The 20,458-nt window shown below is 38.9% G+C and overlaps 1 protein-coding gene and 1 long non-coding RNA gene across 12 annotated transcripts in view; one reads left to right on the plus strand and one right to left on the minus strand.

The window, feature by feature from the left end:
* Nucleotides 1–20,458, plus strand: part of TRPM3 (transient receptor potential cation channel subfamily M member 3) — an 811,684-nt gene that overhangs the window by 511,317 nt on the left and 279,909 nt on the right. The gene's annotated exons all lie outside the window — the stretch shown is intronic.
* Nucleotides 10,666–13,042, minus strand: LOC121013645 (uncharacterized). Its single transcript, XR_005782819.1, has 2 exons — nt 12,673–13,042; nt 10,666–11,117 (listed from the first exon to the last, which is right to left on the minus strand). It is a non-coding gene; the product is annotated as an uncharacterized LOC121013645 (long non-coding RNA).

Raw genomic sequence — 20,458 nt, forward strand, 5'->3', positions numbered from 1 at the left:
TTTTCCTCACTCTTGCTGCCCTAGAATTTTTACCTTCCAATAAAGGCCTATCTCATTAGCTCTCCCTCAGGGTTGGTTTGTTAGGGGACCTGGGCTATTGATTTGAATTTGTTGATACAAATTATTATTTGGTTGTATGTATTGCAAATGCCTTCTATCATGTGACTTGCCTTCTAATTCTTACAACGGACTATCTCTTGGGCATATTTATTAGCTACACAGATGACGAATGGTTATTCATTGTGCTTATAATTTCCAGGTATTTTACAAAGTGTTGTTGTATCTATTTATGGCAGTAAATCTGTTGGTCTCTTTGTACAGTGGTATGTTACTCCTCAGAGTAGTTAAATACATTTTATTGGGAGAAAAATGGCATCATTACAACTAAATAGAGGCCATTCCCCTCAGCTAGTTTTAAAGACAGTGAAAATTCTAGTATAGGCATTTGGTGTCTTTTGCAAGATGTTAACATTTGCTTCTGGTCTCTACATAAAGGGAAGAGGGACTTTTAATTAGTTTTGAAAATGTTGATTTAAGAGTTAAACAGCTTTCTCTACTGCAATATTTGTGCTCTTTAAAATGTTCATGTGTATTGGGTATCTCTAGAAAGAGATTACAGTGTGCTACAATCTCAGACATACTTAACTTCAGATGTCTTTTAAGCATCATCTTGCAGGAATGATGCTATGAAAAGCATAGATTCGGAAAGACTACTCCGGAATGTGACCTACATTACATTTGTATACTTAGAAATTCTAGTGGAGGAAAATGGATAATTAATGAATGGCAGGAGCCATATCTATCTATTATTGATGCTCTTGAGATGGCTTTTCAGGATTATTGGCATCTCCCCCGCATGTCTTGAAACCTGCCAAAACAGTTGAGTTTTTGCTTACCTACTTCATTAAACCACACTGAGTGAAGCAGATGTTATGAGATTCAGGGATCACTAGAAGGAAAGCTTCCCCAGCCATAAGGAAATTCTTTGGAATATAAACAAAATTTTAGAAAAGCTCCCTTCAGATTTTGTTAATATCATAAGAATCTGGTATTCAGTGAAAAGACTCCCCTTAAACTCCTCTCTTAAAATGTCTTTAAGTTAGCAAAATTTTATTTGAACACCTTTGAAAAGAAAGCATTCTAAGTGATTCCCCTGTCTTCTCAAACTCAGTACACCAAATCCAATTTAGCCCCTTCCTTGAAAGTGGCATCGTTGTGCGACATTTTGTGCTGAAGGTCAGTGCTGTTCCAGGTCCATTAATATATGTTGGCCATTAACCTCATCCCTAGATGATCCCAGGTTGCTCTGATTTCTGACGTTGTTTCTTTGACAACCTTTCATCTTACCCCCTTTCTTCACACCCCTTCCAGCACTGCTTTTAATCTGTTGGGCTCTTGGGAACCACATTCATGCACCGGCCAGTACAGGTGGTGAATTAGAGGAGTGGGCCCAGAATGAACATCTAAGTTGTACTTCTCTGATTAGAAAGAAGTAACTTCTGGGGCACCTGGGTGGCTCAGTCGGTTAAGTGTCTGACTTCGGCTCAGGTCACGATCTCATGGTTCATGAGTTCGAGCCACGCATCAGGCTCTGTGCTGACAGCTCAGAGCCTGGAGCCTGCTTCAGATTCTGAGTCTCCATCTCTCTCTGCCCCACCCCCTTCTCTCTCTCTTTCTCTTTCTTTCTCTCAAAAATAAATAAACATTAAAAAATTTTAGAAAGAAGTAACTTCTCAGAAGCTTTCTTAATTCTTACAAGGCAAGTATTCAATCAACAAATAATTTACTATGGCTTGGAGCTGTGTTTTGGATAGTCAGGTTTGCCAGAAAAGTGAGTAATCTTCAACTGTATTAATTAATCTTTATTTGTGTTCATTGATTTCAAAAATAGGCAAAAAAGAAAATATATGACAACTTCAAAATCTACATAATTCTGTATCACAGAACATTTTCTCCTTTCCATTCTTGAGTACACAAAATGATGCTTAATTAAACAACCTTTAAATAAACTCATTTATTACATGCCTCTTCTGTCTGAGAACCCTGCTATTTGCAAGGAATACGACCAAAACTGTGGCAAATTAGATCCTTGCACTTAATATCTAGTAGACCTAGCCAATAAAGTTAAATAACATTCTACAGTAAAAGTTAACTTAAATCACTCTTTACTGTTTTATATTCAGCATTTTGCTTTTTCACTTTTTAGTGATAAACTCTACAAAATTTCTTTCAGTTCCCTTGTCAAGAAAAAAATTCTTTGATTCCTAATTGTGATCCCTTTCTTCCTACCCAAGTCCTTAAAAAAAAATCCCAAGCACACTTTAAACAGAGTATTTTAAGAGAAATTATCTTTTGAGTGAGGGGTGGATAGAAGCCCCCATTCACACTTTAAGAGATCCAGAATGTTAATGTAGGGATGCCGACGTGGCATTTCCATACAATGAGGCTAATCCCCACAACCAAACATGTCAGTCATTTCTGTGTGTATTAATGCCCAACTCTCATTTAAATAGCCAGGAAAACTCAGATCTTTAAGTGCAAAGCCCTGCTGATGAGTCAACTTTGTTCAGGCCTCCGGCACATTGTTTGTGCTTCATGACCTAGAAAAAAGACCCATTATATCTGAAAATGTTAACGTTTCCGCACAGGAAAGGACAGTAAGGTACAAACCAACACAGAGTCATCTTGCCTTTGTATTAGATTTAGTTTCTGAATTCTTTCCTGGGAAAGAGCTCTGACTGTAATTTTCCCCCCGGGCATCTACATGGAAAACATCTTCACATCCCCCATCCACTTTGCCTTCTCTTTCACGTTTACAGCAGAACACATCATATTGTTCTTATTATTTGTATTAGTGTACAAATTGTATTGTATTCATTGTATTGTTGAATTGTAAGTGTTTGGGGCAACCTTTACACCAAACTGTAAACTGGAGGGGAACAGGGTTACATGGCTCTCTTTAAGGCACAGCTGTGAGCTCTTTCAAAGGATTCTTTGACTTATTCTAATGAGATTCAAGCCAACAACTTTGTTTACCCTGAAGCATTATTATGTGCAAGTCAGAGGTCATTCATTCCGTCATTAAGGATGTATTAGGCAGGAGGCACTGTGACATTCTTCAGGGAATCCCATCACCTAGAGTGGTGCCTGGAGCTGAGTATGTCCATGAAAATTGAATCAAGTGAATGGCCTGTGTTTAGCTCATTGTAGCTTTTCTGGGAGAAGAAAAAAGCAATTGACATGATTCTTATTCAAATTATAGGTGAAAGATCGGGAGGAAAACCAAAGTGACCCTGACTCCCCTCAAAAGGATGGAAAGAATTTGTGCCTCTTGTACAACATCTGAAATCTGTGTCCCTCTCTTTATCTTCCTCCAGACTAAAATGCTTGGCCTTCAGAGTAACAAAATAAATATTAATTGGTTCCCATTCAGTCATCAACACTTACTAAATATGTACCATGAGTGTCAAACACAAAAGAGATTAGGCATCTCAGATCTTGAGTGTGATGAGGTCAGGCACAACCATGGCTTTGCTGAGTATAGGAGTGAAGAGATGAAGGGACTTGCCTGGACCAGAGCTGCAGCCTTGACCTACCTTGCAAGATTGTGCTCATTTGCACCTCAGACTGTCCTGACGTTCCCTTTGCTATGTATCATTTGCTTGCAGGTGTGGTGACTTTGGATCCTTATCAGCTAGTCATGCAGGGGAGAAGCAGGCTTCCTAAAGGAGAATTACTTAACATAATGACAGCTGTATGATATTCACCATTGACCCTGTTCTATGTGGCCATACCCCCAACCACCAAAGAACAAGAATGTCAGTGCGTAAAGTTGGCTTTGTGTGGCTACAGGCCAATGTCATCCTGATTGTAGTACAATATGTGACATTTAATAGATGCATAATGATGATGGACATTATCAGCTGGTTGAAAATGTATGCAACACTTTTACGAATGTGCTATCATGCACTCTCCTATCAGAAGTCATCCTCAGGGGACATTAATTATTAATAATTTGGAAATTTAATAACTTGGAAACAGACAAAACTCGCCTTCTCTCTATTCTTTTGTGCTATCATGGAACATCAAAACTTTAATGCTTCAGATGCTTTAAATTGTCAAAGTTTAGTGATCATTCCTACCAACATATATTTCTCCTCCCATTGCAAACAACTATTTTTTTTTCTATTTTGAATGCTTAAATTTTGCAATTACTTAATGAATTTATTTCTGGATATAAAATAAAATTCCTGATTATATTTCTTTCCACAATATATTTCAAATCCCACAAAACGCTTTACCACTATAGACATGTTGCTAACCAAAGTCCCATTTTACCTACTTTGTTAAGAAAAAAAAAGTTGAACCTTACATCTTGATAATTTATTCACACAAAATAAGCCATCAGATTAGAAAAGCAACTCCAGAATGTCTTTTCTTTCATGTTACTTGGCATTATTTGGAGCTACCTTGTGGAGATTTTCTCTCCAAGAACTGACTCTATTCTTGGGAAATGCTTATGGGATCATTAATGTATTGTCTCTACTGAGCTCAGTGATGAAGGGTGTTTCCCTCGGTTTTAATTTGTGTGGATCACAGCCACGCCCATAACAATCCTGTAGGTTATTATCCTATGTACTTCTCACTGCTTCCTGGTTACATTTTGGGTTTTTGTTTTTTTTTTTCCTTTTTTTCATACCCTTTTCATTTTCGGCTCTCCTGTTCATTCCGGAACAAGGCAGTATATAAATAGCTGAAACAAAGCACGGTGTTAAAGACAAACCAGTCAGGAATTTCTCTTGAAAACAAATGGGGGAGGGGAGGAAATAGAACTTCACACCCCCCCTGCAAATATCGTAGAACACAGTTTTGGAAGCTCTGTCTACACCTAAAAAACATGAGTGTTCATAGTGCCTCTGGCCCAGAAGGAAAGTATTGTCCTCACGAAAGTATTGTGACTCTGTGCCTCTGAGACCAGAAACAGATTCTTTTTCTAGGCTGACATTTGTCACCTCATTTTCAGTGCTATGAGTCTGAACCATCAGCATGATTTGGGGCAGAATGAGAAGTCCTGCCTTAGCATCCAGTTGTGATTTACTCTGGCTAAGAGAATAATGAGAAGAGTGTAAGTGTAAAGGTTGGTCCAGGTGAACCATCCACTGAGAATGAGAAAAGACTAGAAGTTCTTGTTAAAAGATATTTATGGATACTTCCCAGTTTTGTGCTGTAAGTTATAGACTATGCCTTTTGAGGTAAAGTACTTAATTACTTGATTCTCTCTTAATTTTCATAATATATTTCTATAATGCTTTGGTCTATTTATTTTTCTTGTGTTATTCCTTACTTGTGTCCTTAAATTCCAAATTTTGTTCCAGTTTTTTTCTTTTCTTTCTTTTTACTTTCTTAAGCTCTGCAAGGTGGTATTAAACTATGACCCACACCTGTACCTCATTTACTTGATTTCCTAGAGATATATTTCTGGACCGCTAATCCGTTTGAGTGTATCTCTATCATGAAAGTTATAATTCCTATATTGGAACTTGATTTTTCTATTTTGATGAATTTATTTTTAAGAGCTCTTCTGAAGTGTCCCTTTTATTCAAGCAAGAAAAGGATAATGAGAGTTTATATAGTGCCCGTTTTTACATTCTTTATAGATACTTTAAAGCAATTATAATGCCACAGTAGTATCATTAAGGGCAGTGTCTTCAAGTATATATTTATCCAGTGATTGGTTGACCCATTCATTCATTTATTTTTTATTCTTCAAACATTAAGCAATTTCTCTATGCAAGCACAATGCTAAGAACTGTTTCTATAATAATAAAGCAAAGAGGGTTCCTAACCTGGAGGAGTTCACAGTCCAGTTGAGATGAACACACAATTAAGCAGATGCCATAAAGTGTAATCATTACTATGGTCTAGGCATCTGTGGGGTGCACCGGGGCACAAAAGAATGGGTAGTCAGTTCTCCCTCAGATAGAGGTATAGAAAAGCTTTATAGATGACCTAATGATTTAGTTGAGTTTTCAACACAGCAGATCCCTAAGGGGTTGGGGAAGGGATGGTGATTTGGGTGGAGGGTAGAGTACCAAAAAAAATAAAAGTCCAAAGGACATAAACCTGTATCAGCAGCTTAGAGTCTCAGATGTAGTTTTGTGGCTCAAGTGTGAGGTCTGAAGGTGAGACAAAGTAAGAAATGAGTAAGGAAAGAGACATGAAAGGGCTCAAAATGCTGTGATAAGAAGTTTGGACACAAACCTTTACCCCATGACGATCTGTTTGAAGAAGATGGTCGGATTTGCCCCAGAGACCATGTTTTAACACATGGAATCTAACCATAGAATTACCTGCAGGAACAGCAAATTATCTTTTAAAACTACAGCAAAGTGTGGTGACAGGTTTACAATGAGGGATGGTAGTTTGGGTTATCTTATAAAATGAAGTCTCTCTTTCCCTCTTTCGACTTTGTTCTGCTCTATTGCTTTTCCATCCTGGTTCGACAGAGGTCGTCTCTCAGCCTTTTCAAGAGACTTCCATGCCATCCTCCTTTCTCTCTGCAACATCACATTTCAGGTTCTCTGACTACTTCATGCAGGCACTTGCCTTGGCTTCAGTTCCTTTCACTGGCTGTTCACTACAGAGGGGTATTTCTGTTGTCCAAGCTCCATATTGCTAACCAATTCACCAGTTAGGCACACATTTCCCCGAGCCACTTAGATCACCTTTGTTGCCAGGAAGTGTTTTACTCCACGAGACTTCTTCAGTCCAAATTCTATCCCAAGCTTGTGCTCTCCTCCATCTGCTTTCAGATTGGTAGAAGTAGAGAAAAACTCAGACAACCGTTCAAAAACATTTACCTTCTAAAAAAAATTTTTTTTTTTAGTGTTTATTTTATTTTTGAGAGTGAGAGACTGAGCATGAGCAGGGGAGGGGCAGAAAGAGGGAGACACAGAATCCAAAGCAGACTCCAGGCTCTGAGCTGTCAGCGTAGAGCCTGATGCAGGGCTCGAACTCACAAACTGTGAGATCCTTACCTGAGCTGAAGTCGGACACTTAACTGACTAAGCCACCCAGGTGCCCCAAAAACATTTACTCTTAGGCTTACTGCGAGTTGCTGAGTGACAATTTAGGATCCTGCCATGCCAAAATAAAGAGTGTTCTAACAGGTCTCTCAGCACGTAGTACCTGTCACAGATCTCATTTAAGCAGGGATATCTCCAGAGCTAGCAAAGCTCCAGAAATTGAAGTTAATGCTTTATCTTGAACTGTTAATTATCTGTGATTTAATGACAACTGTTCAGACAGCTTGAGCCTTGCTATAATTTACCAGTCTGACCCTCCATGACCTTCACAAGAGATGCTATTAATGGCCAGTGAGCTGGTGCACAGCAGTACAGAGAATTGTCTTCTACATCATCAGCATAATTCAGAAGCCATTGTTTGTTGAATTTTACAAACCATTAATACTCTGCTTCTTCCTTTCACTAAATGTAATCAGCACCTTATCCTAAATGGAGACATCTACCTACAGATTTTACAATTTTTTCTAGGAGATTGCCTCTGGGAAAACAGTTTCCTCTTCAAAATTCAGCCTAGACTTCTTCAAACTTTTTGGAGCAACCGTCCAATGTAATTAAAGATCTCTACAAGGAATTGTTGGAAAATCAGGATCTAGTGTCACACTGATATTTACTGTCCCTTGTGTACCTGGGTTTTCTCACCTGTCTAAAAGATTAGTCAGGATGTCTCCTTAGCTCTAAAATGTTCTTTGGTGCTAGGCAGTTCTTTACACTGCTTTGTCACATAAAAAACTAGAGACATCGGTTTTAATAAGACATAAATGTCTTGGTTTAGGTATTAGTCCCTATAAGTCTCGTTATTTGTCAGAGGTGATCTTTTTGGTTTTGGTTTTTGTTGTTCTTTTTTTTTTTTTGAGAGAGAGAGAGAGAGAGAGAGAGAGAGAGAGTGTGTGTGTGTGTGTGTGTGTGTGTGCATGAGTGGGGGAGGGGCAGAGAGAGAGGGAGAGAGAGAGAATCCCAAGCAGGCTCCACTCTGACAGCACAGAGCCTGATGCAGGGATTAAACTCATGAACCATGAGATGACCCAAGCCAAAATCAAGAGACATACTGACTCTTAACTGACTGAGCCACCCAGGTGCCCCCAAAGGTGATATTTTAATTAAAATCTGCCTTATCTACTCCAAGAGTGATCTACAGTGAACTTTTAGGCTTCTGTTAATAAATGTTAAAGTATCTGACTGCACAGTGAACATAAGTTGTGATTAGGCAGCTGCATTTTTGTGTGTCTTTTGTTATTGAAAATACTCATTGTCTCTAAACGTTCACAGATTGATTAGTTTTTTTGTATAATAATTCTTGCACATTCACTTTTGAATTCTTTTGTCTTTTAGCATCTGGTTCTTGATTTTCTGTGTCTGTATCTCATAACAGAAATCAGAGATATGGCAGTTATCTGCTTAACGTAATCAATATGTGTAGCTGAACTAGAAAATTCATCCAGACTTCAATATATTTTGAAGGGTTTTAGCCTTTCAGTGATCAATTTAGCTAAATAAATTTGTAAGATTAAATCAACACTTTCCACTAGAGCCAGACTGTGAAGCCTAGGGTTGTTTAATACTTGTGCTGTCTCTAGTCACATTTGCTCTCTCTTCCAGATGTGTTCCTTAAGAGATTACCCCTTTGGTTTGGGGGGTGTTTTGAGGGTTAGTTGGTGGTCTCTTTTTATAAATTATAAATATCATGTAATTTTCTGAGGTCCTTCTATACCTGTACAATATATTCTCTATGCAGTTTTCCTCACAATGGCTTGTGGCACAGTAAATTCCTGGAAAATGGTGTTTTAAAATATACTACAAAGTAGAAACTTATCTCAAGGAATTCTCTTCACTCATAAGTACTAGGAATTTTCTGTAATCTTTTTGCCTTGTCATAAATACTGGGATTTATCACAGGTCACTTTTAATTGATCAGTTTGTTGTAGTAGATAATCCTAATTAAAACTATCAGATGGGAAGGAGAAGAAAAACTAGGATTCCATCTGGATATCAATGACATAGTTCCATTTCAAACAGCTTGGGAATTTAACATGCTTCTCTAGATTTTTAGTGGCGTGTAAGCTATTTTGTGGATAGATATGCCTCGTTGGAATGGGATAGGTGGTCCTGACCCGTTGTAGAAAATCAAATCATCTGAAAAGTTTATAAGCATTAAACATAAGAACAAAATTCAGAGTGGTGTACCCTTGAGAATTCTATATAGGACATAAAATGCATCAGCTGATCCCATCAGAGCACAGATCCACATGTGTTTGAAGTGGCCTATGGAATTGTCCTGCTACTCGTAATGTTCATATAGCACTTGACCCTTTGCAAAGTGCTTTCATGGGCAACATCTCTGATGTTCAGTACACCTGATAAATAGAGACTCTTGTCATCTTCCCCGGGTTTTCAGTATAGGCTCTGAAAAGTTAAGTATCTTCCAGGCCTTCTAGGCTTCTGGGCCCCAGTACCCAGGAAAGCTCATGCTCAAACTGGTTGTTGTCTGACCTGCAAACTTGTGCTCTTTTTCCCGTAGCAGATTCACAGAACTACCAGCAGTGGCTAAGTACTTGGGTGGGTCCTGTGAGAACCAGTGTAGCTCTAGGATGTAAGCTGCTTAGAGATATAGACCCTGAAGAAAGTCTGTTGTAAGTAGCATTGTCATGATACTAGCATTTATGTAGCAAACTGTCAAGTGTTATATAAGTGTTAGTAATACTATGACAATTTTGTATGGCAGCCCAAACAGAGATCTGGACCCAGGAGACACTCTGTGCCTTATTTTCCATTCTTTACAGAATTCTCCAATGCATATAACCTTGTATTTTATTCTTCAATCCTCTTGACCAGTATTGTACAAATACAGGTATTTGTATTTGTATTTGTATTTGTATTTGTATTTGTATTTGTATTTGTATTTGTATTTGTATTTGTATTTGTATTTGTATTGAAACAGTGCCAAGTACCTGATAGGTACTCAAGGAACATTTGTTGATGGAAAGTGATAAAAGTATCCCTGACCTTTATGCCAAAGGCATAGACCTTGAGTTTTGAGATACAAACACTGAATATAACAAACCAGAGTGATGCAGTCCCAGAAAGGCCATGTGACGTCCCATGGTCCCTCTTGCCCAGGTATCATTTCACCCCCATAGCCCAGGGCAAACCTCCGCTGAGTCCTGAGTTTGACTCCGCTCCTAGATGTCAGAGCCATTGGACATCCCCACTGAAAATGCTCCTTTTTGTTGGTTTAAGTAAAAATTCCCAAAGTGTTTTCACAGACATTGCATTTGAGCTTCAGAATAACTCTCAAAGGAAAAATCCAAGGTCCCTGCACCTTCCCAGGCTCCTTGGTTTCTAAAGTTCTTTGCCATCCTGGTGCTGTAATTCTGAAGACCATACTCTTTCCTCATTTGTGAATTAGGGACAAGCATATATGTGTAATGAAAGTACTTCCCAACTTTTAAGCAAAACAAAAAGTTTTTCCTCCAGTAGTTGTCTTCATATCTTACTTTTTATTTTGGTCTTAGATCATATTCCTGATGGTTTATGATAAAAGCACCCAGCACCCAGGACCTCCACACATGTGCATGTGCGTGTGTTTGTGTGTGTGTGTGTGTGTGTATGTGAATTTTATGACTCTATATCATAATTAGATGACTGTGTACATGCAAAGATATATATCTGATGCATTTGTACAAAATACTGTATTAAGAACACTTGTAGCTCAACAAGAAGCACATTAAAAAAAGCTTATATTGATATTGAAATTTGCTGTGATGGCTTTAGACACCTTTTCCTTCTGTCTGCTGTACATTCTCTCCTCTAACTGTTCGAAACAAGATTTTCAAGTTCCTGGACATCCATGACCCAATTTGCCTTCCAGGATAGTACGATTTCCTATATGTAGAGTGATGCCTTAAGCATATTATAACTTCTGCTGTTTTCCAGTAAAAAAACAAATTGTGCTTACCTCGTCATATTTTTCAACGTCTTTAAAAATAACTGAGAGGCTTAAAATGCTTTGCGTAAGACTTCTTTCGTGTCCTAGGCCTTGTTTGGGAGAAAAGAGAAAGAGTCCTTTGATATAAATCTTTTTTCATGTAATCCTATTCTAATATTAATCTTATTTACTCTGTGTCAGTCTTTAATTACCATTAGCCCTTTAATCTGACCACGTGTGGAATTTGGGGAGGGGGGGTATTTGCTACCAAAATAACATGACTCTAGGTACATAAATTTCAGTTTTCCTTTTCCAAAAAGTAAGAGTACAGAGCCCTAACCATTCCAAATCTAAGAGGTGTACTTTCAATCCCAAAGTTACCAAGATACAACTGAAAAATTGATGGTCACCATGAAGCATCTTGATATTTGTTATGTTATTATTTGTCTTCGTAGTCATATCATTGTAACTTGTATTTATTTTAATGTTTATTTTTGAGAGAGAGAAAGAGTGTGAGCAGGGGAGGAGCAGAGAATGAGGGGAGACACAGAATCTGAAGCAGACTCCAGCCTCTGACCTGTCAACACAGAGCCTGATGCGAGGCTCAAACTCACAGACCATGAGATCATGACCTGAGCTGAAGTCGGACGCTCAACCAACTGAGCCACCCAGGCGCCCCTATTGTAACTTGTATTTTTATGGCACTTTGTCATTTGTGAAAGAGCTTACACAGTACCCATTCATATTATGTATTCATCTGAACCTTGCAAAAGCCCTATGAATCAAACAGGGCTTCCTTTTTATGGATGAGAAAACTTGGACTTGGAGTGTTCCACTTATTGCCCAAGGTTCCTTGTGGTGACACCAGCTCTGATTCCAGCCCTTGTCAGGTCTTTGTGTCTTCACCAAACAAATCACATCATGGTTATGCAGTCCTTCCCATCTGGAGGATGTATGAGGAGTAGTTTCATTAGCTAATGTGTTATTGTTGTCCCAGATAGTATCTGCACCTAGATATGATGATAGCAGCCCAGTGCGGGAGACTGTTCCTTGGGGAAATAGATCATCAATGTTGTCTCTTTTTCAGAGTAGGCTGTATATAGATGGTGCTTTGTGCCTGTTTAAAATGCCATCTCAGCGGCCCCATGAGTGGCTCAGTAGGTTGAGTGTTCGACTCTGCTCAGGTCATGATCTCATGGTTGGTGAGTTGAAGACTCACATTGGGCTTTGTGCTGATAGCAAGGAGCCTGCTTCAAATTTTCTGTCTCCCCCCTCTCTGTCCCTCCTCCCACTAGTGCTCACTTGCTCTCTCCCTCTCTCAAAATTAAATAAACATTAAAAAAAATTTTAATGCCATCTCATGTTGAAGTGTGTTTCCAACCTCATAAGTAGTTACAGCAGATGGTTTATTTTCTCACTTTTATTTATAGGCATATTTGGTCATGTAATTAAGTAATGTTTCTAGACACAGGAAGGTAAGTAACAGAACAAGGACCCTATAGTATTTTTTTAAATTGTTCAAGTTATTTCCTACTCCACCGGTGGCATGCATATGATTGAAATAATAATTACCAATATTAACCACTTGCATGCTCATATTGGTTAATAATTAGAATAGCCTCCTCTTTAATTGAAAATCCTTAAACTGCATGCAAACATAGATACCTTTAGAACTGTTTTTAACCATCCTTGAACATGATAGTTTTTCATAAATGCTTGAAGATTTGCTCCTCTTTTTTTTTTTATTTTTTCTTGAGGACAAACATGCAGGCATAAAGCTTGACTCTAGAGATTTTTTTTTTAAATCCTAAAAGCATAAAAAAAAATGGAAGTAACCAAAATTGGGCCAAACCACAGTATTTCTTTCAAGATAACTATTCAAAAAATAAAAAGTGGCCTAACCTCTGTAAATCAGCTAAAACTATTCCCCAGAAAATAATCAAATTCCAGAAACTGGCTTTGATTTAATCTCAGAACTCAACATCTAATCCCATTAATAAGGAAGAAAGTATTAATCTAGGAGAATTATCCTATTTCTAGATATTCCTAACAGTTTATAGATGCCTAGTTTAATGTAACTATAATAGGGGCTTCTTTGAAAGATATTGCACTTTTGGTAATGTATACTACCCTGTTGACTAAAAAAGTAAATCCTTAGAGCATCAGGGTGGCTCAGTCTGTTCAGCGCCCTGCTCTTGATTTAAGCTTAGGTCATGATTTCACGGCCTGTGGGGTCAAGCCCTGCATTAGGCTTTGCGCTGCCAGCACAGAGCCTACTTGGGATTCTCTCTCCCTCTTTTTTTGCCTCTCCCTTGCTCCTGTGCTCTCTCTCAAAATAAATAAATAAACTTTTAAAAAGTAAATCCTCTACCCCCATGAAAAATTAATTTCTAAATATAGTTTTTCAAAATATTTTTTAAGTGATCTCTGTCTTTCATGTTAGAGGCTTTCCTCAAGTCCTAGAAACATTTGGCTATTATTATATCTTAAAATGAGGCACCAAAATGCAAATTGGGAATTCTTTGTGCTGAGATGGGACTTACTTCCTGGTGACTTGTTTAGTGGGTACCCAATATTTTGTTGGGAGAGCGCCCAAAGTCAAGACCATTAGGTCCCTATTTGGTGCTCTTTAGTATTTCCAAAGAAAAGACCTCCAAAGATGTGTACAGGGTGGGGTAGGAGTGTGAAGGGGTTGTGGGGAAGATATTCAGCCACATTGCTCATGTTCTAGCAGCTGAGAGAGGTAAGAAACCTGGGGGCTCTCAATGGCCCTTTTGTAGACTTTGATTTGATCGTTTTGTTTCCAGTCTGGTGCCTCATGCCTTCCTTCAGCCGTGCCTTAGGACCCAATCCACTGAGAGTCAACCTTTCAAAGGAATAAACCTCTGGCTTTCTGCCTGGGTGGAAGAGGGTCATTTTCCTGGTTATGTGGAGTGGAGGGGGAAATTTGGCTACTTGTCTTAAAGACTTTAAACCAATTATTTCATATGGGTTTGACTCTACAACTCTTCAGCCTTCAAAGATACCTAGTGCCTCAATTCCTAAGGCTGCCTGAGATTCAGCTGAATGAAACAACATGGTTCTTGTTGGCTTATGCTCTGCTTTCCAGTCACTTATCTTAGAACAGTCCCCAGTTAGCTCTACCAGTTACCACTCATCCACTTAAAGCTTTCAAAATGTTGTTGGCATCCATCATGAATTGCTACCTCCTTCTCCCTGGTGGGATATGCCTTTGTCTTGTTTTTATTGTTCCTTTACAGTCATTTTAGGAGCATATTTGAGAGAAACCAGAAGAAAAGTATATATTCAGTCTTCCATGTTTTATCAGAAGTGCTCTGAATGAGCACTCTAAAATGTCCATTATTACCTTATTCCAATTGTACATCATCACCTTCCATTGCAAATTGTACATCATCACCTCTTAGAGGTCAGCCTGAAGGGAACCATGTCTCCTCCCTATTCTCTATGCCCAAGAGTCAAGTCAGTGTCTCTGCTGAGCCAAAGTAGCTGAATGGAAATGGTTAGTGATATCACTGACCCAGGAGGAGGATATTGTATAGCCATCCCTCCCAATTATCACAGAAATTTTTTAAATGGCATGGATTATACATTAACAATGGAGATAAGACAATTGACAAAGTAGAAAGCAAAATATGTATTGATCAATGGCAAAATAAATTCAAAAACAAAATCCCCTAACAGATAAAAGATAAACTTTTGAGAAAAATCTTGGAGTATATATACTATTGGATCACTTCCAATTTTATAATCAAAATAAAATTCTGGATAATTAAAATCCAGAAAATTTTACATCCAAGATGGGACAAGCCACACACACACATACACACACACACACACAAACCAAAAACAAATACAAAAAACAAAAGCAAAAAATACTCTTAATTCCTATTAACCCAATAAACCTTAAAAAGTGAATACACTGTCATAAAAATTCAAATTTTCAGGCAACTACTGTATGTTAGGTGGTTATAACAGTTGAGAGGAAAGACTGAAGCTAAATCCCTTTAGTCATATAAAGCCTCATCATTATAGTGACTTAGGGATAGCCAAATCTAGTTAACACGCCTTCTTGGTTCTATGGAGCATACTACAATCTGTGCCAAATGCAATTAAAGAATGGTTCAAATGGCAATCTGTAGAGCTTTGAAGATATCCGTGGGAAATGGGCTGTCTGGCTGTTCATTACTGTTGTAATAGATTAGAAGTGACATTGGTTTAAAAAAAAAAAAAAAGCAACTCATCATTCTGGTCCAATTGACCAATTAGGGCTTTCACACTTGTCATACTGCACTTGCACAACTGTTGACATTATTTTTCATCATATGATGGTTATGGGAAAGAAACATGGTGCTTGATAGACTCTTGTAATATCTCTGCCTCCAACCAAATTAAAGTCTGCATGCACACATGAGTCTAAATATGTGTATTTAGATACATAGGTAAAATGGAACAAACCCAGTGTGTGGTGATAAGAAATAAATGAGTTGATACTTAAAAAGCAGATGTCTAAACACAGATAACCAGATAGCAAGAAAATACAAGATTTGTATGAGCTGCCTCACTTCTCTGTGACATAAATCATATGAGAATCGTAACTACTGGAAAAAGGAACTTATGGTTTGCTAACAGAAGTTTTTTCTTGTCATTTCAGATATAATCCCTTCTGTAATATTTCATAAAAAGAAGGCATTAATATTGACATAAATACTATAGCATTAAATTATACTGATTGGGTTTGCATCAAATGTCCATTGCAAATGCTCTTTAAAAATGCAACAGGAAGCATTTTTTATACTTCTTTTTCTTATATTGTTTCCCACTATTTTATTTGCACTTTAGATGAGGAACAATTGTAGTCAGGAGTCATTTTGTCATTGAACAATTAACTCTTCAGAGATCTTTCCAGATTTTAAATCATCCTCGCCTTTCCTTCTGTAACTTCAACACTGAAGTTAGGAAGAAAACTATGCATGTGACACAATTTGCACTTGATAAGACCTGGACCAAGCTAAACTAAGTCACCTGAATTCATGTTCTCAGCCCTCTCTCTTTCTAAGCAGGAGCCCAATCACCTAGATGGAGGTTATGTGTTTAAAGAAATCCAAATGACAGAAGTTAGGCGGTCTATATTGGTAAACTCTAGGCAATTATAGATCTCCAAGAGGAAGGAAGGTCCTCTTTGTTTTGGTTTTATTTCCTCCAGGTTATCGGTTAAAATGTTTACACCTTATGAATGAAAGCAGAAGTTCTCCAAGGGCCTCTACCACCACAGCTATTTCTTCCTCAGTGGTCCCCACTTCCTCCTTAAGCCCTTGTCTCCATCTCTCTCTGAATTTCAGGTAGTTAAGGTGGTAGAAATAAGCCCTTGAGACCTGAGGCTGAGACTGGATGGTTAGGGTCAACTGGATGCGTTTGTTATGCAACATCAAGTAAGGGCACTAGGCAATGGGAGGGAAATGCAGACAAGTTAATTGTTGTCGATTATTGTAATTGTGAAGCCAATAATAGAGGAATTCCTAAAACCTAGAACTCCTTGGGAGTTCTCTTTGTAACAATTCCACCAAAGGTGCTAACGCAGCTCCTACCCGAGTCAGTGCTTTTCAAAGATGATGTGAGGTGTAATTTAGATCTATTAAAGGAAAGGAGAAACACTAAAGTGAAAATAGCTCTTGGGCTGGCTTGGGAGTGGGGTGGTTTTACTTAGTATAGGCTGCTTATGAGTAGTTTGGTCACTTGTTCTTACTGGTGTTAACTCTGGTTAAGGACTGAATGCAACTTAAATGTTCTGAAATGTTGATGGCTCTAAGTATAACGCTATAGGTCGATAGCACACACGTTTAATTTTATTTCCATTACTCTTGGTGAGTCAGTGACAATATATGGATTTAAAAAAATACTTATTCTCTGGTAACCTTTAAATGTCAAATTTTAATTTATTTGCACAGATGTTATGAAGGACCAACTTGTGCTTCACCTATGCTATGTGTTAGTGACCTGGGAAGAAATAAGATCCGGTCTTTGCAATCTAAGGGAAAGAGATGGGCAAAATTTGGGTTTCAGGACAAGTTTGAAGAAGTTCTAGGTAGCAGCAGAAGTAAACATGTGGTACACAAGGAAGGAGTTGAGATAATTAGGAAAATCCAGAAAAACTTGAGAGAAAATGAATTCTGAGTTAAGTTTGAAGGAGTCAGTTTTTCCTGGGCAAGCAAGCAGAAAAGAAAAGATACTGAAGGCCTGAGAAAAAAAGGAAAAGCAAACGTACAGAGGTGTGAATGGGCTAATGTGGTGAAGAGGGAGGGTCATCGAGGAGTTTAACAGTAGACAAGGCCGGAAATGTGGTTTGCAGATAAATCATGTAGGTGTTTGAACTCCATGATAAAACATTTGTACAACAGAAGACACCAACCCATTCTTCCCTAAGGTTTAAGAACTGTGGTTTGCAACCAAGGTCAACTTTGCCCTAAAGGGACATTTTGCAATGACTGGAGACAGTTGTGGTTGTTATAATTGGAGCTGACGATGCTACTGGTTTCTAGTGGGTAGAGGCCATGAATGTTGCTAAATGCCCAACAAGGACAGGATGGCCCCCCTCAACAAAGAATTATTCAGCCCCAAATGCCAGTAGTACTGGGGTTGAGAAACTTGGGTTTAAGAAGATATTTCTATGGCACTCATTGGCGAGGTGGAAGAGGGGCTGAGGGCAGAGAGGCATTGAGAAAATTATAGTCACAGGGTTGGGGTGTGATGACAAGACTGAACTAAAGCAACAGCCATGTGTTTGGCACATTTTAAGTAATCATAAGCAGCCAACTTTGAGAAACTCCAATCCCAACCAGTGACCAAGAGGAAACATTAGCAGTCGTATCTCAGAGAGTAGTTGACAGAATTGTCTGTGGTTTAAAATTTGAAATGCTGGAGACCCACCCTCACCGACAGATGCAGAACCTGTGAGTGAGGGACCATCATGCATATTTTCCACAACTCCTGGGGTAATCTTCAATTGGAGTTCGACCTCAAATCCTTGATTCCTAAACTTGATTTCTAATCTGTCAGAATGCTTACAATGATCTCCAGGATTGTCCTGATTTTTTTGATCACTTATATTAGAATAATATTTGGCCCCCATCTCTGTGAAGTAGGGACATAAATACATTTAAGATGTTCGGAAAAACAAAGGCATAGCCGTGTCTTCTGTATAAAGGAACAATTTGGGGCATTTATATAAAATGCCACATCTCTCCAGAAGTAAGGCACACCTTTGCTTCATTTTGCATGCACACTTTGTCCCGTGCTGGGGCCATTACTAGTCCTGCCTCTCACATGCCTGGTCAGCACATTCTCAGATGAATGGTTAATTCAGTTCTGCATGCTTTCACCAGGTCACTGCATCCCAGGGAGAAATTAGACATTTGTCTTGTTGGCTTCTGGGGTATCCTATACTTTTCTACCAAGAACACATGCCAACATATTATCAGAGTTCTCTCTGGGTGGGAGTCAGGGCTAGAAATAATGTGTATTTTCTTTTGCTTGTATAACTATTTCCCAAAAGGCCCTCATTGATTCAGCACAACTTTTGTACTACAAAAAGAATATACAAAACGAGTTGTCAAAAAGCATTTGATGAGTTTGCCTTTGGACCCTGTCCCTGCAAGAGATCATTGTAAACCACACCCTAATACAGATCGACACCCTAGGAAGCCCTTCATTATCAACAGTGGCAAAAGATGGAGACCAAAAAGGGATGAATTTGACAATAAAGATGTGTCCGTCCCTATATTTCCTGAGATCCCTAAAATATGTTTTTCAATACAGCCCAGGAAACAACTTGACCAACCGTCGAAAGTCAAGTTCCTTTAGATGAGTCCCATTAAGTGAAACGTTGGGACATCCAAGACCCATGGATGTCAGAGCTGACACTGTAATTCCAAATGCAAAATAACAACTAGGATTCCGCCCCTGGTATAAACAGAATGTATCAGCCTCTCTGTACTTATCCTACCAATTAGCCCCTTTCCAGAGATGGAAGTAATAATCTTAGAAGCTAGCCAACTCTGCCTTCTACATGGAGGGGGGAGTGTGATCTGATTGGAGTGCACTTAGTGTGGTTGGTATCTAGGTCAGAAGAGTTGGCTACAATAGTTGGCTTTAATACTGGCTTTGCTAGTGGTGTGACCTTGGGCGAGTCATATCCCCACTCCAGATGTCAGTTTCTTCCACTGTGGGGCTCACATAGATGAAATGAGATGCTGCACTTGAGGGCTGGATCTGGGACCTATGAAGAAATAAGGTTTTTGGTGCCTTTTGGCTCATATGATTTCCCTGTTACCTTTCCTAGCTATACCAATAAGAATCACCTTCTCGCGGTCCGGGAGTTCGAGCCCCGCGTCAGGCTCTGGGCTGATGGCTCAGAGCCTGGAGCCTGTTTCCGATTCTGTGTCTCCCTCTCTCTCTGCCCCTCCCCCGTTCATGCTCTGTCTCTCTCTGTCCCAAAAATAAATAAACGTTGAAAAAAAAAATTAAAAAAAAAAAAAAGAATCACTTGAGTGACTTCGGGAGAGAGGAAATTACTGTGAGCCTAGAAATTGAATGGAATTGGAATGGGAAAAAAATCAGGACTATTCTTTCCATCTCTCTGAGCTGGTTTTTTTGTTTGTTTGTTTGTTTTTAGGTTTTTAAATTTATTTTTGAGAAAGAGAACTTACATGGGAGGGGCAGAGAGAGAGAGAGGGAGGCTCTCAAGCAGGCTCTACACTATTAGCACAGAGCCCAATGCAGGGCTCAAATTCACAAACCTTGAGATCATGACCTGAGTCAAAATCAAAAGTCAGATGCTTAACCGTCTGAGCCACCCAAGTGCCCCTCTTTCTGTCTTTCATAGAATACCTGATTTCTTTCTCATACACAACATTTCTTCTTCTGACGGCGCAAGTCCTATACAGAACTCTGATGATGCATGTGTTCCCCTCCAATCTCTACTGATACATAGGGGAGGTTGCCTTTTTGGAACTTTGTCTACCTCAAGACTTCTTTGCAATTAGTTCCCCATGGTTCCCGGCTCATTTTTTCTAACTTCAAATTTCCAAGAAAAGGAATATGATTGATCAGCTTCTCTTTAGGGGCTAATCTATAAGTCAATGGTAGTGGCCCACCTATCAATTTTTTGCTGTGGAGTCAGGCACCACCACTGGTCCACTGGACTGTTTTAGCTGCGACCACTGGGGCTGGGTGTTGGGGTGGTGTTGTAATAAAAATCGCCACAGGTGGACAGAGACACACTGACTGAGAGCTCCAAGAAGTACCCTGGTCTGATTACTTGAGTACTTGACTATAACTCCTGGTTTTAGCACTCCTACATATGTATCCTTTTGAAGTTTGTCACTATTCTATTCTGTGGTATAGGAAACATACATGTCTAGGGATATCATCTTAG

This window comes from Herpailurus yagouaroundi, unplaced genomic scaffold, assembly GCF_014898765.1.
Source record: "Herpailurus yagouaroundi ecotype Mexico unplaced genomic scaffold, PumYag 199, whole genome shotgun sequence".
NCBI classification, from domain to species: Eukaryota; Metazoa; Chordata; class Mammalia; order Carnivora; family Felidae; genus Herpailurus; species Herpailurus yagouaroundi.